At 43.0% G+C, this 18991-nt stretch overlaps 1 protein-coding gene across 2 annotated transcripts in view; it reads left to right on the top strand.

Annotated features, from left to right (window-relative positions):
• Positions 1-18991, top strand: part of RBFOX1 (RNA binding fox-1 homolog 1) — a gene marked incomplete at both ends in the record, with an annotated part of 1149754 nt that overhangs the window by 389269 nt on the left and 741494 nt on the right. The window lies entirely within an intron of this gene.

The raw sequence follows: 18991 nt of genomic DNA, 5'->3' as shown, positions 1-18991 counted from the left end.
ATGTGAAGAGGAAAAGGCCCTGGTTTGAGTTGTGGTAGGGCAAGGATGCTTTAAGATTTCAGCTTTTCTATTTTTCATGTATTTGTCATCCCGCAGTCTTTAGTGTGTAACTCTGAACTCCATGTCCAGCGTGAGCTGCTGCTTCCCCATTTTGGGCAGGCACAACAATTCCTCTCCAGGCTGGGAGTCAAGGACACCTCACTGCCTGAGAGATGGGAACAAAAGGGAGTTGGGGCAGCAAACTTGGGGTCAATGGCTTCATTACCTGGAGCTGAAATTGGAAGATTCACCCCCAATATGCAAATGGACCAAACTTGGAAAAGTGTGGAAATCCGTGATCCATTTTTTGGGTGCAGCCCCTGGGGGGCTTCGTCTGCCCCAAATGTACCTGAAGGCTCTTCAATCAATAGAACTGCTTTTTATTCCCTTAATTTGCCCTGCCCTCTGTTTTTAGCTAGTCCCAACAGGAAGGAGTTTCTGGCAGCTGGGTCAGAATTTGGGTGCGCTCATGCTGGGAGTTGCTGTGGAAAGTGGATGTTGTTGAACAGCCTCACTCTAAGGCTTGTCCCCCTCCGCTCTGAGGACAATGGGCATTGTCAGGGCACAGCAGGGCACTTTGCATCCCCACAGCAGCACTGTGGATAAACTGCCTTCATCTCCCCTTGCTATTGATCCATCAGCTTTCCTGCGAGCGCTAAATTCATCCTTAAAAAATAATTAGCTCCAGTGTCTTGGCAGAATTCCAAGCAGGCAATTACATTCTGCCTGCTTAAAAATGCCCCCTGTAGCTGCAATTGGCTAACTTACAGTGACAGATGACTGTGTGTGTTGTGATATGGGTTCGGTGTGGCTTTTTATCAGTGGGAAATCTCCTGTAATGCTGCAAATCCTGCCCTGCAAGAACCCACTGACCAGCACGGCTCATTAGCCTGACAAAGGAAAGGAGCCACGGACAATGTTTCCCCAATGTTCTGAAAGCAATAAAAGAGAAAGATTTGGATGTTTCTTGCATGTTTCAAAATGTTGAGGGCATTTCCTGTAATGTGTAATGTGCCCTTATGTCTCTGTGCACTGCTACATGGAATGAAAGCAAACCTGAGCCTTGCTTGTTTTGGAGAACTCAGTGTTAATTATGGACTCAGGACTGACATTTGGAATGGTTGAGAGAACAGAGGGAAGATTTTGTTTGTTAACTCTGGGACTTTGGGTTCAATTTTTTAATGGAAGAAAGAATAGATATGAGATAAAATATATATTGGCTTGTGTTTCCTTTTCTAAGGGTAGTAAATAATTGAAAACCTGGGTTTGTTTGTTGATTTTTTTTTTTTTTTGCTATTTTGACAGAGGAAATACAACTTGAAGTGTCTAAATAACTTATATCTGGTATTAAATGGGTTGAAAAGACCAGGAGAAAATGGTGGTGTTTAGATATTTGGTGGAGCACTACATTATTAAAATAATCCTAAAGGAAGGGGAGGTGAACCTCCCATCTCCTTCCACAGCTGAAGAACAAAGCTACCTTTTGATTAGAAAAATCATCTGAATGAACAGGTCTGATACATTTTTCTGATTATTTCAATTTTGTGATGTTGGTATTGGTCAAAAGGGGTAAAAGGGAGTTTTTGCATTTCGTGGGCTTTTTTCATTCCCACTTTTTTCATTATTGGCATGCTCAAAAGGGCACACGTGCTCTAGGCATTGAGCCCTTGCAATTCCATACTGTCAGTGGAGTATTTCAGGAGAAGAAACTCTTTATAACACTTTTATTATAGAAATAAAAGTGTTTGCAGCCAGTGCAAGGCCTTTTCTGCCCTTCTGTTTTGTCTCTTGGCAAAGAAAAAACAATCCTGTTTTTAGGAGTTCCCTTTGCAGCATCAAACTGTGGCATCTCTGCCAGGATATGCCAAGTTAGCAAAGCTTGCAAATGGAAATCTGAAGAATTAATTCTGGTTTTTCCAGCTCAGGAGTTTGAGAATTAAAAGTCAGTTCTTTCCTAATTGTGAAATTGATTTAATATTTAATAAATCTTTTTATGAGTAGTTTATTCTTATTCCTTCTAGATGCAGAGTTTTTGGGAGATGGTAGTAGAATTTTTAGGCAGTTATTGTTTCATATGTGTCCCTGCTGTCTGAAATACAAAGGATCAACATTGCAGTTGAATTACTGAGGCTTGGACAGTTTCACCCATCGTGAAGAGCATGAAATAAATAATCTTATCAATCTTACTAATTATTACAGGAGTGTTTTGCTGAAAAAGGGACAGGAATTTGCTCTTGAAGAGTTTCATTTTGTCTTCTCCTAGCATTCTAATTGTGGTCAAGGTTATTGGTTGTATAACCTCTTGGAGAAAAAAAAAAAGTGAGTGATTTTAGGAATAACACAGTAGCTCAGATGGTTAATGCATGTTTGGGGACTCATTTTATTGCCTTTGCCTTTTCTTTTGCAGTTCTGCATAGTTCTGTCTGTAACCAGTCAAAGCTGTCTGGAAATTGTGGAGGCATCTCTATAACCCAGCAGCTATTTCTAACTGGACTTTTACTTGGGACATGAGCAGAATAGCTGTTCTTCACTCCTGGTGTGGCTCTGCAGTGAAAATTCCCCTGGGCTATGAAGAAGCCAACACTCAGGTGTTTCATCACCCACTGCAAAGTTTCCTCTGCTGCAGGATTAATGTGTGTTAAACTAAATTTGTGTGTTGTTCTCTTCAGCATCCTGGCTTCTCTGTGCTGCCCATTTGGACCCAGGGATTGCAGCATTCTAGTTGCCCTTAGGTTGCCCTCAAGGTGTTTTCCTTGAATTATTAAGAGCTTTTGTATCCCTTTCTGGCTAAAGGAGTGGCTGCACTGTGGGCCATTATTCAGAGTGGAATTGGGTGGATTTGGTGTTTCCTGTGGGTAAGGACAGCTACAAACCCCCTGCAGGGATGGAATGTTGGTGAAGCCATAACTGGTGCTGCAGTTCCCTGCTGAAATTGTGACAGATGAGTAAATGCCATGGTTGACTTTTACAATTAAAAGGTAAATATCATGTATGTTTGTTAAGAGAAGTTTTATGGATTCATAGTTATGTTTTGTCCCCCTGTGTTATCAGGGGACAGCCTGGGTTTGGGACATTTGGGAGGGTGGGATTGTCACTGTGGCAACATCTGGCCTCCAGTCAAGATTTAAGGACATGGACTCATCCATTGGACAGTGAAGAAGGAGCCAATGGACAGAACTTTGGAAGGAACTAAAGGGTTAAAAGGCAAGACCTCCATTGTGTGGGTGAGCACATGGTGGGAAAAATCTTCTGCTCCCAATGCCATAATATTTTCTTTATTCTGATTTTTTTATAAAATTTTATTAAACCTTTTTAAATTTTTGAAAGTGAGTAGCGTTTCCCACAGAATCAAACCCTAATGCACCCATCCGGCTTTCCATCAGTGTGTTTGCCAAAGCTGAGCTTGGGACATGAGAAGCCACACCCCTGCAGAACTCTGGGGATCTTCAAGCATCCCTTGCTTTCCTTCTTGTCTTTATGGCAATGTTGGGTGCTTTGGCAAATCCAGGTCTCTTTCTTCCCATCATTGCCCACGGGGCTGTGCCTCAGAGTGTTTTGTTCAGCTGGCTGTCCATAGATCAATTATTTCTTCACTAAAAGGTTCAGTCACAGTTCTCCAAGGCTGAGGTTGGGATCCAGGAAGGCACAGGGCTTGTGGGATCCATTGCTCTGCCTCTTCAAGTGGTTCCTGTTCCTTCCTCAGTTGTGTTCCTGGGCATGAGAGCTGTCTTGGAGGAGTCTGAAGAGGGGCACCAAAAGAAAAATGCAGATGGAAAGAGGCTGAAAACTTGAGTGTCAAGGATCACAGTGCTTTCTGTGTGCTGGGGATAGATTCACCCCTGTCTCTCAGAGACAGAAAAGGGGATTTTAGAGCCCACAGATGAGTCACTGTGGCTGTGCTCTCTCTGTGGTCTCTATTTCACTGCTGCTTCTCCCTTCTGGGGTACCTCAGAAACGTTGCCTTTTGCAGGGATGGATGGCAGTGGGCTGTGGTTATCTTGTCATTTATTCCTCCTCTGTGCACAGCCTCGGAGCAGCTGAGCATTCCAAACACCACTGTTGCCAATCTGATATTGCCAGACTCGTCACAGCTCCTCTGGAATTTGTTTGGGTTGTGTTGTTGAGGAGAACAACAGCTTTTATTGCTTAATCTTTGTCAAGACTGAGTTTGGATCAGTGAAATATTGACTGCCCACTGTTACAAAACCTGTGCACTGGGAACTTGCTCTTAGAGATGGAAATGGCATTTTCAGGGTGGAAATGGCATTTCAGAGCCATGGCCTGTGCAGGAAACATTTGCTTCTGCTGAGCCTTCAGTTAGAAAGTCACTTTAGTGTCTCATCCACATTATCTAGAAAAATCCCTTTGCCCAGGAGTTTTCTCCTGGGAAGCTGAGAAGCCTCAGAGAAAAGGAAAACAATTCTTATCTCATTTGCTTCTCCTGTGCTGTGCTCATGTGGAATGTGTTTGGAGATTGTTCACCCACAGGTGATTGTTCCATTGCATTCTGCTGGGAGTTGTTTTCACTCTTTGGCCAGTCAGGGCCAAGCTGTGTCAGGGCTCTGGAGAGCGTCAAGAGTTTTCATTATTATCTTTTTAGCCTTCTGTAAGTATCCTTTCTGTATTCTTTAGTAGTACAGCATTCTTTAATATAATATAGTATAATAAAGTAATAAATGAGCCTTCTGAGAACATGGAGTCAGATTCATCATTCATTCCTTCATCAGGGGGAATGCAAATACAATACTTTAGGTCCTAAAGTAATACATTAATTGCACAAGTCCTGTTGAAAACTTGGAAAGCCATTGAGATGTGCAAATTGGTGATTGATTTTTAATTGGATGATGACAAAGTAACTAACAGTGAATGCTAACTAAGAATTCAAACCTCGGAGAGGACGCTCACCCACAGAGATCACATTCATGCTGGGTTTTGTGTTTTAAACCACAACTGAAGTCCTCCTCAGTCACATGTTTGGTGTTCTTTTCACTCTGTAGATCCACAGTGAAACAAGTAAAGTTCCCACTGGTGCAGAACTGGAGAGAGTGAGGAGCAGCTGGAGGCTGAGACTTTTTAGGTAAATCCTTCTGCAGAAATCACAGGAGTCTCTTACATAATGGAAACATCCTATAATTTTTCCTGTGCTTTTCTCCCTTGTTGCCACACATTTCTGTTGCCAGGGAAACGGATCATGAATTGTTCATAGTAAGTGACCTTGTCATTGCTTTTATACACGCCATGAGTTATTGTGCACAGGATATTTATAGATTAATAGAGGTGATGGTGACTGCCTGAAGACAAGCAGGTTTTATTTCATTTAATTTTTTTTTTTTTCTATAGAATAGGAGGCTAAAAACCCTAAGAGTGGGAAATGCTGGCATTTGTTTGCAGAATCAATCTTTCCATTATTCAGATGGGGCAAACAGGGCCAGTAAGTCAGAAGGCAGCAGGATCAAGAGTGGTCAGCTCAGCCTCCTGCAAGCAGTGGTTTCATTTGATGTTCTTCTGGGCTGGACTTGGATATATTCACTTTTACTTCTGTGTTTGGTATTTTCAGAGGTGCCAGAATTCTTTTAAGCTCTGCAAAAAACATGCTTTGTGCACAGGTTTTAAATAACAAACCAAACAAGCAACAAACAAAGAAACAAAAAAACTTGTGTCAACCATTCTAAATGGTAAAAGCTGTTGCCTGTTCTCCTTGTGCTGACATTCTGTACAGAAGTTAATTAAAATAAAGCTCTATGAACAATTTAAGTATTAATAATGAAGAGATAAATGAATCATGCTAGTTCAAATAGAAAAATAATGCAAAGCTTGTCTGAGATCCACAGAAGGCTTCCTAGTCTTTTTATGCATTCAAGAAGAAAAAAAGGATTTTATTACATAATCACCCTTACAATCCTCTTCAAGGCTGTGTTTTGTAATTATTATTTTAATCTCAGAAGAGGGGTGTGGTAATGTCTGGATTTCACATTGGAGTTGAGCTAAAGGCTGAAGCTGATGTTTGCCATATGGTTCCAATGGTGCATTGGAGCTGTGCCTGTCTGCACCCACCAAACCATCACTGCCTGAGGGCCCAGGGCTGCCCCAGCTGGGGCACACAGAGGGGACAGGGCTGGCCTGGCACAGGCTGATGGAGCCCACCCAGCCACCTTTGGAGCAAGGCTGTGCTGCCTGGGACAGAGCTGCTCAGCTGAGGCATTGGGGCAGTCTGTGCCTGCAGTCCAGGTGAGTGGCACCCCCTGAAGCTGAAGATGTTTGGGTTGACTCCTCAGGCAGAGCAGGTGACAGCTCAGAAAGCACCATGTGTGCTGCTTGCTGTTGGATTTACCCCACAGGACAGGGAGGGGTTGCATTTGCAGGGATCCCTGTGGCAGGGAGCAATGATGGATCTGACTCCATGTGCTCAGAAGGCTCATTTATTACTTTATGATACTATATTATATTAAAGAATACTGTACTAAAGAACAGAGGATACTTACAGAAGGCTGAAAAGATAATAATGAAAACTCGTAACTCTCTCCAGAGCCCTGACACAGCTTGGCCCTGACTGGCCAAAGAGTGAAAACAGCTCCCAGCAGAACCCAATGGAACAATCACCTGTGGGTGAACAATCTCCAAACACATTCCACACCAGCACAGCACAGGAGAAACCAATGAGATAAGAATTGTTTTCCTTTTCTCTGAGGCTTCTCAGCTTCTCATGGGAAAAACCCTGGGTGAAGGGATTTTTCCAGACAATGTGAATGCCACAGGGAGGCTTTCAAAGAGCTGGTAGAAACTGTTCTGGCAGATGCAGGGATGGACACAAAGGGAGATGCTTTGTGCACAGTTTGACACGAACTGGTAGCAGTGGGTCATGCAAATGGACCATGGGCCAGCTGGATGGCTGAGAGATCAGGAGAGCAGGAACCTCAGCTGATCCAGCTGCAGGTGCCCCTTGGCTGGACACACAGCTCCCCAGCTGAGCAGCACCTGACCATCCTGCTGCAGAGCCTGTTCACACTGTGCAAAAATTCCCAATACCTCAGCAATTAACAAAGCAGTTGTTGTAACAGTTTGCCTGTGAGGGGCTTTGCAGCAAAAGAAACAGGATTGTTTTCATTTAACAGCCAGCTGGAATTTCATGGTCAGCTAATGTCTTTGAAACACCTGCCATGCCTCTGGAATTACCTGTTGTTTAAAAAGTGGTTGTGTTTTATGAAAAGCACCCAGAGTTAACTTGAGATGAGTGGTGATGCAGTGCTGAGTCCATCACTGGAAAGGCTCTCTCTGTGTTTTAAGGAATGCAAGGAATCAGTGAATATAAATAGAGAGGAGGATGCCCTGTGAGTGTTGTGTGCTAAACATCAGTGCAAAGTTGGGCTGAATGGCAGAGCAGGACAGCACTGAGCCATGGAAAGTGTCCCTGGGACAGGCTAGGAAGGGCATCCTCATGGGAGGGAGAAGCAGTCTCCTGTGCTTTCCACATTACCCACTCACAGTGCTCTTTCCCTATTGGAATAAATCACACAGACTCCATTTTCTTCATGGTGGAAAAGCCCCGTCTTTATTCACAGAACTCCTTTTTATACAGTTTTACAGGCTTGTGTGTGACTCCAGTTGGCCAGGAGCTTTCTTGCCAATTACTTTATTGGTCATTAACAAGTTGTTATTCTGTATTGATTGGTCACTCAAACCCTCAGTGTGTACATGCAGAAAATGTTGTTTGTGAGAGACAGTTTTCATTTTTCTAGCTAACAGTGTAAAAATGGTTTATACAGGTGCTGTTTTTTGTTGTTTTTTTTTTACCCAGGAGTAGATTGTTATGTTAATGAGCTGCTCACACCAGGATTGCTTTCACATGGGAACCTGCAAAGGGCTAGCTTTGACAAGGCCAGCCACTGATTTTAGGAGAGCAGGCTTGGCTTTATGATGCCTTTCTTTATAATTTTTATTCCTTACTGCAACATTTCCCCCAATCACAGGTGGGACTGGTAGTGTAGATCCTTCTGGAGAAACCACATGAGTCACATCCATATCATTTACACACAGTGAGCCTGAGCCTGGCACTGAGTCAGTGTGGACAGGGAGCACTGAGTGTGTAATTCCCTTAACTTGCCATGCAGCATCCAACTTTACTGCAGTGCTTTTATTTAGTGTATTAAACACTCAGGTTTGGGGTGTCCACAATTCACTGCTGCCTGAGGATCGGGTCCATGATGCTGATGCAGCTCAGCTGCCACCAGCTAAATAAGCAGAAGATCATTTGGGGAGAATGATCTCAAAGCAGGTGCTTTAGAGAAGCTTAAAGGCCTTTAGATTTCTTGTTTTATAAAGGCTAAGTAGTATCAGATCAGCAGGCTTGCTTTTTATCTTATCTTTGTTTTGTCCTTATGCTAGCCTGGAAACACCACTTACTTGCTCCCCATTTTTCCTTATCTGAGGAATAGAAGAAATTCTCCAGATATTTCCATTTTCTTTTTTGTTATCTAAAGGGTTGCAGTTAGCTCTTTGAATTAATTTTCTTTGTCTAGGATGCTTGCATGTCCTGGATGAACTTTGGGAAAGAAGGAAGTGAACATTCTTTTGCCATCCAGTGGAGTAAGTCATCTTGTTGATATTTGAGTGTTTTAAATGGGGTTTAAGTGTATGGTATTGACACTCCTCTGTAAATGGTTTTGAGAAAACCATTTATTATCCATTTGCTTGAGGGATTTGCTTGAACTCCAGTGCTTGGGAGCAGTGTGTTAAATGAGATAATGTGCAGAATAGATGTGCATTTATGGGCAGTGCAATGCAAGCACCCACAGGGCAGCAGTTGTGGGGAAAACATTCTTTTTTGCCCATTAACGTGCTTTTCTGGGTCTGTGGGGTGTTTTTGCAGTCAGTGGGGAGGGGACAATGAGCAGCCTGCACACTGTCATGCATTTCTCAGTGCTTAGTCCAGAATTAAAATATAGAGGAATACTTCCACAGTCACCTTTTGATTCACCTGGTGATGGCTGCAGGGAAGGTCCTTCCCAGGAAATCCAACATCTGAGCATCCAGCTCAGCAGTGGCTGCCTCAGGGAGGGTGGATGAAGCTAAAGAGCAGCTGCAGCCTCTTGTGGGAGCCAGGCAGTGTCACAGAGGTGTCACAGTCCCTGTGTGAGTGACTGGGCAGCCCAGAAGTAGGGAGCACATGGAATTTCCTTACTCACTGCTGGAGGCTGCAGCTCAGAGAGGTGGGTCAGCTCTGCACATTACTCTTGCTCATTGGTGGCTTTGGCTCAGGGTATTTTCTTTCCCTCCCTTCTGACTCTTCATTTGCTGTTCAGCAGCCATTCCCTGGGTTCCCTGCCCAGCTGAGGGGCTCCAGAGAAGGGCTGTGCTCTGTAACTGCCATCTGTGGGGTGCCGATGGAACTTCTTTTGCAAAGCCATATGTTCCTTTCAGGGAAATAAATGCCTTTTTTTTTTTTTTAATATTTGTGGAAAAGGGAGCAATGGGAGACAAGGGGAAAAAAAAACAAACCTCAGAAGGGGATATTTGAAAATACTTTCTGTGTTCTTTCCTGCCTCTTTCAGATGGGCTAGGATTAGTCAGAGGGGTTGACAGAGGTGAAACTGTGTGTAGCACACGTGAGTGCATTTCAGGGATGGTCTGTGCAGCTCCAGGCTGCTGCCCACAGAAAGGTGGAAGTTTTTTCCTGTGCCCATCTGCAGATCCAGGGCTGAGATCTGAGATCCCAGGGCTGATTCCTCAGGCTGTGCTTGGGAGTGACTGATGCCACTCAAAGAACCCAAACTCACATGTCACTGGCATATTTTCTGAAAAATCCCTTTGCCAGGATTTCTTCTCCTGGAAAGTTGAGAAGCCTCAAAGAAAAATGTAAATAATAATAATCTGATTGCTTCTCCTGTGTCTGGCTGCTTTGGAATGTGGCTAGAGATTGTTTATCCAACTGGTGCAGGTTTGATTGGTTTCATGTGAATTGTTTTAACTTAATGGCCAATCACCATCACCTGTGTTGGACTCTGAGGAGTCAGGAGTTTTTCATGATCATTGTTGTTAAGCCTTCTGTCTGTATCCTTTCTCTATTCTTGAGTATAGTTTAGTATAGCATTCTATAATATAATATAATATAATATACCATAAAATAATAAATTAACCTTCTAAGATTGTGGAGTCAGATTCTTTCATTCCTCCTCCATCTGGGGACCCCAGCAAATACCACACTCACAGGCACAAACTCCTGTGCTTGATGCAGGAGCTCAGAACTGATCCAAAAGCAGAAAGTCCAAAGGGGTTTTAAGATTTTTCTGTGGGAGGTGGGCTTTGAGGACAGCATGCAACAACTTCTTAAAGACACTTCAAATGTCTGTTCTAGTAAAGCCTCAAGAGTTGAGTTATTAACCCCACAGGATTTTAGAAATCATAAAAGGGCTATTCAGCTGAAAATTACATCCAGCTCTTTAAAAATCCATAATGGGGGTTTGGAAGTTCTCCACACACATCAATTGCATGCAGAACCTCCAGCCCCTCTCTTCACAGGCCAGGCTGCTTCACCCAGTGCATTTATTTTTGACAGGTTTGTTTGTTTGAAAGTGAACAGCAGTTGGAGCAATTAGATCAATAAAAATTACTGCCTTTATGGGAAATACCTGTTTGGCGTTTGGAAAGAAATAAAGGACTCCTCCTGTTCTACATCAGGTTTGGACAAACATCTGTAAACTTTGGAAAATGAGCCTTTTTGTGTGAAAAGGAGTTTTGTTAATTGATTGAAGGTCTTTTAAATAAGCTATAGGAACTTAAAATTGATGAGTGAACTCCTACATTTGTATTCCACACACAATACTTCCCTGTGCTGTAGTGGTTAGAGGAGTGCAGAGTCTGTCTGGGAGTGTACATTTACATGCTCAAATATATTGTGTTAAATTAGAGGTATCATGTGTAATGTTGTTAAAATTGTTGGTAGTCAAGCTATGACATGTGATTGTCACTCCACGACATAAACCTGTATGGAATTTTCTCTGTTGATAAATTATTCCACATGCTCTGCCTCAATATATTTTATGTATAAGTAACATTTGTAAGAAAAATATTGAGGTGGCCTTCAATAGGAGGTCACAATTGGGAATTTTATTCTCTGAGATATTCTGGGAGACATTTTGGAATATATGTTAATTTTGCTCTAGGAGATATTACTGTGCTTTAATTCTTAGACTTTTTCTTCCATTTCAGTCTCTGTTTGTCATTTTTATACACTTGTCAGTTTTATACACTTGTCTTCAGGTCATGAATTGTTTGCAACTCTTTACATCTTGTTTTATTCAGCAATTCCCAATCCTTTCTGTTCAGACTGTTAGGGCTGTGTCTGAAGTTCAAAATCTCAAAGTGCAATTTGATTTTCTGATACCCCACCTTTAACCCTTGTAGTTTTGAATTGTGGTTCTTATTTAGGATGTGAAGATTCCAGTAGTCCTCTGGGTTCCCTCTTTAACCACCTCTTCTTTAACTCTGGAGTTTTTTTAATCTAATTTCCATAAGTCTCCAGCATAACACAGCGAGCCTGGGCTTGAAGACAGTCAACACATACAAATACAATATACATTTTGGATATTTTTATCTGTGTTTGCTGAAGATGAACTGGAATTTTTGTGTGATCAGAGAAATGGTCATTTTTTCAGGGAAATGTATAAAAATAGTGAGCACTGTGCATATACACTGGATGAGTTGGGTAGCATATGTATCACTGCTTTCCTGCATGTTCAGTATTCTGCCTAGGAGGTTTTAAATGCAGAGGGAGTGTTGAATGTATAGCAGAAACTGAGGATGGTGCTGTTTCCACTTTTCCATTAGAGTGAAAGAGTCTGTGTGGCTGAGACAGAGAGCCTCAGCAGCCAGCTCAAGCAAGGCCATCCCCTGTCCTGCTGCTCAGGAGGTGGAACTTTGCTAAGGATGGAAGAGCCTGAGGCAGCTCTGAGATCCTGAGGTGCCTGGTTACTGACAGCTCTGTGTCTGTGAAAGCCTCACATTGGTGTTCCAATGCCATGTGAATTCCTTGTGCACTCTGCACTGACACTTGCTCCAGGTGTGTCCCAAGGTCTCTGGATATCTCCTTTTCATACCTGGGCTTGTTCCCCTCTGCATGTTCTGCTGTCCTGTGGGACCTGCAGGTGTGGCAGCAGCTCCCTGGCCACAGAGAGAACCACACAGCATTCCCAGGCATTGTCCTGGGGAAGGCCGTGAGAAGGTCAGAGAAAAGAATGAGAAACAATTCTTATCTTCACTTTGTGATAGATGAGTAATGTGATGATGGACTCTCACAATTAACAGACAGATATCATGTGTATAGGTTAAGAAAAGTTTTATAGATTTATAGTTGTGTTTTACCCCCCCACATGGTTATCAAGGGACAGCTGGAGTTGGGACATCTGGGAGGGCTGGCTTGTCACTCTGGTGACATCTGACCTCCAGTCAGGATTTGATCTCCACCACTGGACAGTGAAGAAGGGGTTGATGGACAGACCTTTGGGAGGGGTTAAAGGGTTAAAAAGGGAAAACCTCCATTGTGAGGGGGCTGAGCACATGGCGGGGAAAATCTACTCCCGGTGCTGTAAGCTTTTTTCTCTATTCAGTCTTCTGTTGTATTTTTGATGAGGTTTAATAAACCTTCCTAAACTATGGAAAGTGAGTAACCATTCCTCACAACTGGCTGCTCCTGTTGCTGTGAACATGTGGAATGTGTGATGGAGATTTGTTTACCAAAGGGTGGTTTCTTAATTGGCCAGTGGTGATGGTGTTTGGATTCAAGGACCAGTGGGGTCCACCTGTGTTGTGACTGTCTGTGAGGGCGATGGGTTTCTTAATGAGAATAGTCAAATCAAGTGATTGATCAGCCTATGAGAAGCATGGAGTCAGTGTTGGTTATTACCTGGCCAGGGATGCTGCGCTTCAACCTGCAGGGGCTGTAGGAGCACCTCTGCAGGGTGTGTCCCCTCTGTGCAGAGCATGGCCTGGCCACCCTGGAGCCCTCTGCCTGCCTGCCCAGTCCCACTGCTTGATTTGGAAACAGAAAGCACTGCTATATCTGAGCTGCCTCTGAAAAAGCAGTTTGTTGTCTGCCAGGCTGCCTGGGATGCTGCTCTAAGTCAGCAATGCTTGACTCTCCTTTGGCCATGGTTGCCTGTTTGCTGTGTGCCATTTTCTGGATGTTGGTGCATGCTAATACCTAAAATGTTTGTAGCTAATCAGGGCATTGCTAACTGCAATCAAACTCTATTTTCTAAACTGGCTAAATTATTTTCTGACACTGTAGCTATTAAGAGAGTTATGACCTTTCTCACTCTGACACCGGAGTATCTCAATTCTCTTCCAGTCATTTGTTGCTGTGATAAACTCTGAAGTGAGTACTGGGAATCTTCTGTACAGGCAGACACTCTGGCTCATGTTCATTTAAATTCTAACTCCAGACTTATAAATAAGAGATGAGGCTCAGGAGTCTCTCTGGAATATACAATATGTTTTAACCTGTCAGGCCGTTGGCTGACACTGCTGTTCCCCACTGATAAAGGCGTACGAGAGGTGTGTAAGAATGAAACTCCACTCTTGAAAACAATCATTTAACTGTAAGACCTTCAGCTAGTTAAAATGTGGTGGTGAGTGAGTGGCTGGCAGTGTGGAGGCTGGCACAGCTCTGCTGTGCCATGATAGCACACTTCCCTTTGAGCTGTGGCGAGAGCAGAGCAGAGCACACACACACACTCCTCTCCTTGGCTTTGCTCTGCTGCATGGTACATTACATCCTACTTGATTTAGAATGAATGACTCATGGCAGAGCAGAAAGCAGTGAAATTGCTGATTTCTATAGGCTGGATGACAAATGGATGCAGATGAGGGGTGCAGCTCGTGGGCACCAGCACTGCTGTGCCAGGCTCAGTGCTGGGTGTCCCCATGGATGCTGGGCCCTGCTGCTGAGCTCCTGGCCAGCTCTGAAAGCTGCTGAGTGCATCTGGGATTTGCAGAAGGTTCTGTTTAAAGCTGACCAGGTTTTTTCAGCTGTGTGTCTGTTTAACCAAAGGTGTTGCCTCGACCTAGGAGCCCCTTTTCACCTTAACTTCCACCAAAACAACAGAACACAGGTGCCCTGTTATCCAGGCAGTATAATGAAGAATTGGCATTTAAAATCCGTGGTGGTTTTTGTTAGACTGTAATTACAGTGTTACTTAGGACATTGAAGATACAGTTTAATAAATAATAAAAACCTTAATTTATGCTTTTAAAATGTTCTTGTTAATGTATCCAAAAGAATCTTTATGATTACTTCATGCCCCTTTCTGCATATTGATCAGACAAGAGTTTTTCTGTGGCTTGGGATGGGTTTTTTTGTTCGTTTCTTTTTGTTGTTGTTGATTTAGTTGGGTTTGAGTTGTTTGGTTTTTTACTCCTCTCTCACAGCAAGACCCAATTTTAGTCCTCTTTTGATGTTTTTTAGTTTCTGCAGGTTCAGGCACTTATAGGAGATCCAAGGGAGCTTTTAGATATCTCTGTTCTTTATTCCTTTGGGGTCAGTCAGGCCCTGATCTCACAAGTACACCTGCAGTTTATTTTTATGTGCATGAGTAGTCTCAGTTCAGTTCAAACATGTTTGCAGGATGAGGGTCTGTGATTTTCTACAAACACTGGCTCTGATAATGCTCCTTTTAGAATTAAGATTGGTTATAAATCTCGATGATAATGGCTAAATTTCCATGTGATGTGTATCTGTGAATGGGGAAGTCTTCACATAATGTAAGGAATCCTTCTGAATTATGTTTTTAACCAGCCACATCAACATCTCTAATAAATCCCTTCATTTTACTTCACTCAACAGCAATGACAAAAAAAGTTTTGGGTTTTTTCACTCTTTCTCCCTTCCCCTGAGGAAAAGCAGAGCCTATTTTTCTAACATTTGAAACTTGTTGGCTTTTAAAAATTAGCTTGAAATACCTCCAGGAGCATTACTCGGCCAACTTCAAGGCAGCTCCCAAAATACGTAATGCTTTTGAAAGTCAAATTAAAGGTTTGTTTCATTTAAGTTGTAGAGCTGGATAAGATTAAACAAAGTGCCCTACTTGCACACAGCAATCTATGTGGAATGGTTTTTTGATCGTCTTCATGCATATCTAAAATACACCTCCAATTTCTTTTCAGGATCTGGGCTTATTCAGCTTTTACCATAATGGTTCATTAGCCTCCTAGGCTTTTTCTTAAGAGTTGCAGTCAATTTCCCAGCTTTGCTGTTTTACATTAAATTGCTTCGATTTCCTAAATATAGAAAGGGAAGAGAACAAGCAGGAATCGTGGCAAGAGGGGTTATTCAGTGCAGATACATCATTTCTGCTTCACAGCATACTTCCAATATTGCAAAGTTTTTGCCCCTGGCTGCAACTGTGCTAAATTTATCAAGTATTCTCAATTCTTGGAGGGTGATTTAAGTATATGCTGCTGATATTGCTTCTTGTTGGCGCTTGTTATTTTGAGATCAATGGGACTTAACATGTGGAGAGAGGCAGGAAAAGGGTGAAACCTTCATCTCTCTGCAGCATTCTGCAGTGTCCCACTCTAAATCTCTTTGAAAAGCCGGTGGTTACTCATCCAAATACTTCCCCTGAATGTCACTGAAATGAGAAGTCTCTGTAGTGTAGATCTCTAGGACATGCTTTCTGGCCCCTGTGGCAGTGTGCTGTGTGTTGTTTTGGCAGACAGAGATGATTTGAATCTCTCTGAACTGTGTGTGTGACTGTGTGGAGACTTTTTTGTGCTCACCTTCCATCCTCAGGACATTCAGGAGGGGCACTGCAGCCCCCTGAGCAAAGCTTTTCTCCTCAGTTGCAGAGGGGTGGATCCTGCCCTTTCTCCAGCCATTGGATGTCTGTTCCCAAGTAATGATCGAGTTATATTGATTTATACTGCAGCTCAGAGGGAGATCAGCAGGATCTGGAGGTGTTTTCTGGAGTTGTGGAGCTGGGAGATGAAGGAAGGGGTAGCCTGGCTTGGGGTGGTGCTGGAGCTGTGGGAAGGGCTCTGTCCCTTCCCCTCCTGTCAGCTTTCTGGGTAGGAGTGACAAGGCAGGGGCAGCAGCACCACCTCCAGGTACAGCTGCTCTCAGAGCCCCCAGTGCAGGGCAGACACTGGGATTTCATCCTGGCTTTCTCTGCACAGGGTTTTCCCCACGGAAATTACATTTTCCCTGCTCTGTGCCCTGTTCAGCACAACCCCTCAGCCCATCCAGCAGTTCAGCTCCCTCACAGCCCCTGGTTCACTCTGCTGGGATGGAGAAGGGAATCAAAAGAGCAGAAGCAAGGAAACCTGTGAGTTGCACAAAGTCTAAGAACAGGGCAGAACAAAACCCAAGAGGTGATGCAGCACATCCTCCAGCAGCTGCTGCCCAGCCAGTGCCCCAGGGATGCCCCAGCCCCTTCTCCCTGTGTTCTTCCTGCCCAGCGTGGCACCTCCTGGCCTGGGATATCCCTGTGCTCAGGCCAGGCTGGGTCCTGGCTCTGTGCCCTCCCTCTGTGCTCTCCCTGCCATGGAGAAAGGGAATTCCAGCCAGCCAGGCTCAGTGCAGCCATTGGGAAGTGGTTTTATACAGGTTCAGTCCTTTTTTTTTGACTGTGTAATTTGCTCTCCACTGTGATTCCAGGGGTTTGTGAGCTTGGTAACTTTGTCAGAAGTTTTGGAAGCTCTTGCAGAGTGGAAGAAGCTCAGGGATCCACTGATGTAAGCACAGCACACCCCAGCAAGATTCATTTTGCAGAAACTGCTGCCTTCAGGTCTTGCAATCTACCAGTTTACATGGGGTGATACATTCCTTCAACCAAATCTGTCCATAAACCCAATGTAAATGTACAAGGAAATTGCTGACCTCTTAATTAACCACTTCCATAAAATCTGCTATTAACCCTGCTCCAGAGAGTTTTAATACCTTTTCTACCATTATACTGAAAGGCAGTTTAATGAATACATGGCTTATTTCTCCTGATAGTTAATCTTTTAACACTTTCTTTGCAAGTATCTTTGTGGACTCAGAAGCAGCTCCAGGCTGTGGGACTCCTGCATTTTGCAGTACTCTGTGAACTGCACCCTGGAGAGATACAGGCCATGATGTATTTCCTGTTAGCAGTAGGATCTGGGCCATAAATATAATATTCAATATGGGAAACAAGACTAAATATTGGGTGCACAATAGTAGAAATTGTAGGGGGTGAAGGGGGTCACTTCTTTTGAAGGGTCACTGATGTTCTGTGCATTTCATAGTCTGCATTGTTGTCCTGCCAAGGGCAGTACAAAATGTTTTCCTGCATTTCATGCAATGAAACACTGAGATGAATTTCTTTTATTCAGCTCAAGGTTCTGCCATGCTGGAAGAGTCTCTTTAATTAATGGCAGCCTGCTGCATTTCATTGTTTCTGCCTCAGACTCGTAGGAACTGGAGTTGAGTTTTCAACCATCCTGTATGTATTTTCTGAAGTTGTTTGCCCTGCAATTATAATTCTCATTCCTCAGTGGCCAAGTAAGAGTGCAAAATCTCTCAGTGCTCATGAGACTGAGAGAGTTTTTTGCCCTCTGGAAATGGGATGGTGAGCATCCCTCCTTGAAGGAGAAGATGATTCTATCAGTTTGTGCCCAGAAATTCTTGTTTTGAGGAGCCAATCAGTGCACAGTGAAAAGCAAATATCTTTGTGGGCAAAAAAGCTGGGAGCATGGTGAAGGTTTGAAAAGTGATTGCTACCTTGTTGTCTTCTTTTTCCTATTCATGTATTGTTAGAAAAGCATTCATAGAACCAAATGTAAGTGGTGGAAAACAGATTCTTCTATTTTTGAGCGTTTGATCTCTACATGTTTTAAATTCATATTGTTGGAGAAGTCAGTTTTCAGAGTTATGAACCATAAAGATGAAGAGGATGACAACTGGCAAGAGTGAATAAGAAACAAAAGATTGTGTTGCTGTTGAAATGAAGCAATCATTTTTATGGAAAGTTTCTGTACAACAGAAAATTGAGATGAATGAACATAAAATCTTTTGCATTAATGATTTACGTTCTAGTCTGTACATATTAGTCAGCTTTTAATTACAGTTAAATAGTTTTTAATCTTTCTTTATGATAGCTCTACAGTACATTCAGAGAGGAACACTGAAGCATGTGAAGGATTTAAGTTTTGTAATTTGTGCTTTCTAGTTAAGCAGAAATAGATGTATTCTCTGCCCACTTGGTTTCCTGCAGAACGATAAGGAAATATCGACATTTTGGGGCAGAAAAGTTAAAATATAGGAAGGACTGAAACTGTAGCAGCGATTTGCAGAGGCTTGCAGGGATGTTTATTTTGTGAAGTGATCATGAACTGGTAAATATTTAAGTTCTAAAACAGTCAGAACCTGTATTTGAGCTGCTAAAATCTATTTTAAAATAGAGTGGTCAGTGAATGCTGAACTAAGTCACAGATATTCTTTGACTGTAGCCTCTTGTATGGATAAATGTGTTGATAAATGGCCATTCCTTATTCTCTGACATTTCTGATATATTTGTGCAGTTGCCTTGGCAGTTCACACCCAAATATGATTTTTGATGTTAAAAAAACTCCATAACTTTCCTCATTTGCAACAGAATTGCATTTATTTTTTTTTTAATGTCACAGTCATCATCACTTTACTTTTAATTAGCACTTGTTTTTTTCCTGATTTCAGGGCAGCATGCTTTGAAGGCACAGTTAAAATGTTTTCTTTTGCAAAAGCTTCCCAGCAGCTTTCCCAGTGAGCCTGCAGTGCTGGGGAGGTAGGGAATGTGGAGCAGTGCTCTCCCAGCACAGGCAGGCAAGGGGGGGATTTTCTTTTTCTGGGGGTTTTGTTCTGGAGGTGCTGTGCTCGGTGTGACTTGAAAGCAGGGAGAGAAGGTGAACCTGCAGCTCCTCAGATCTGTCTGCTGTATCCTAGAAGGCAGCATGGGGT

Source organism: Fringilla coelebs, assembly GCF_963513975.1.
Source record: "Fringilla coelebs genome assembly, chromosome: 16".
Classification (NCBI taxonomy): domain Eukaryota; kingdom Metazoa; phylum Chordata; class Aves; order Passeriformes; family Fringillidae; genus Fringilla; species Fringilla coelebs.
The sequence above is the reverse complement of the archived record's forward strand: the minus strand, read 5'-3'. Positions and strand labels throughout refer to the sequence as shown.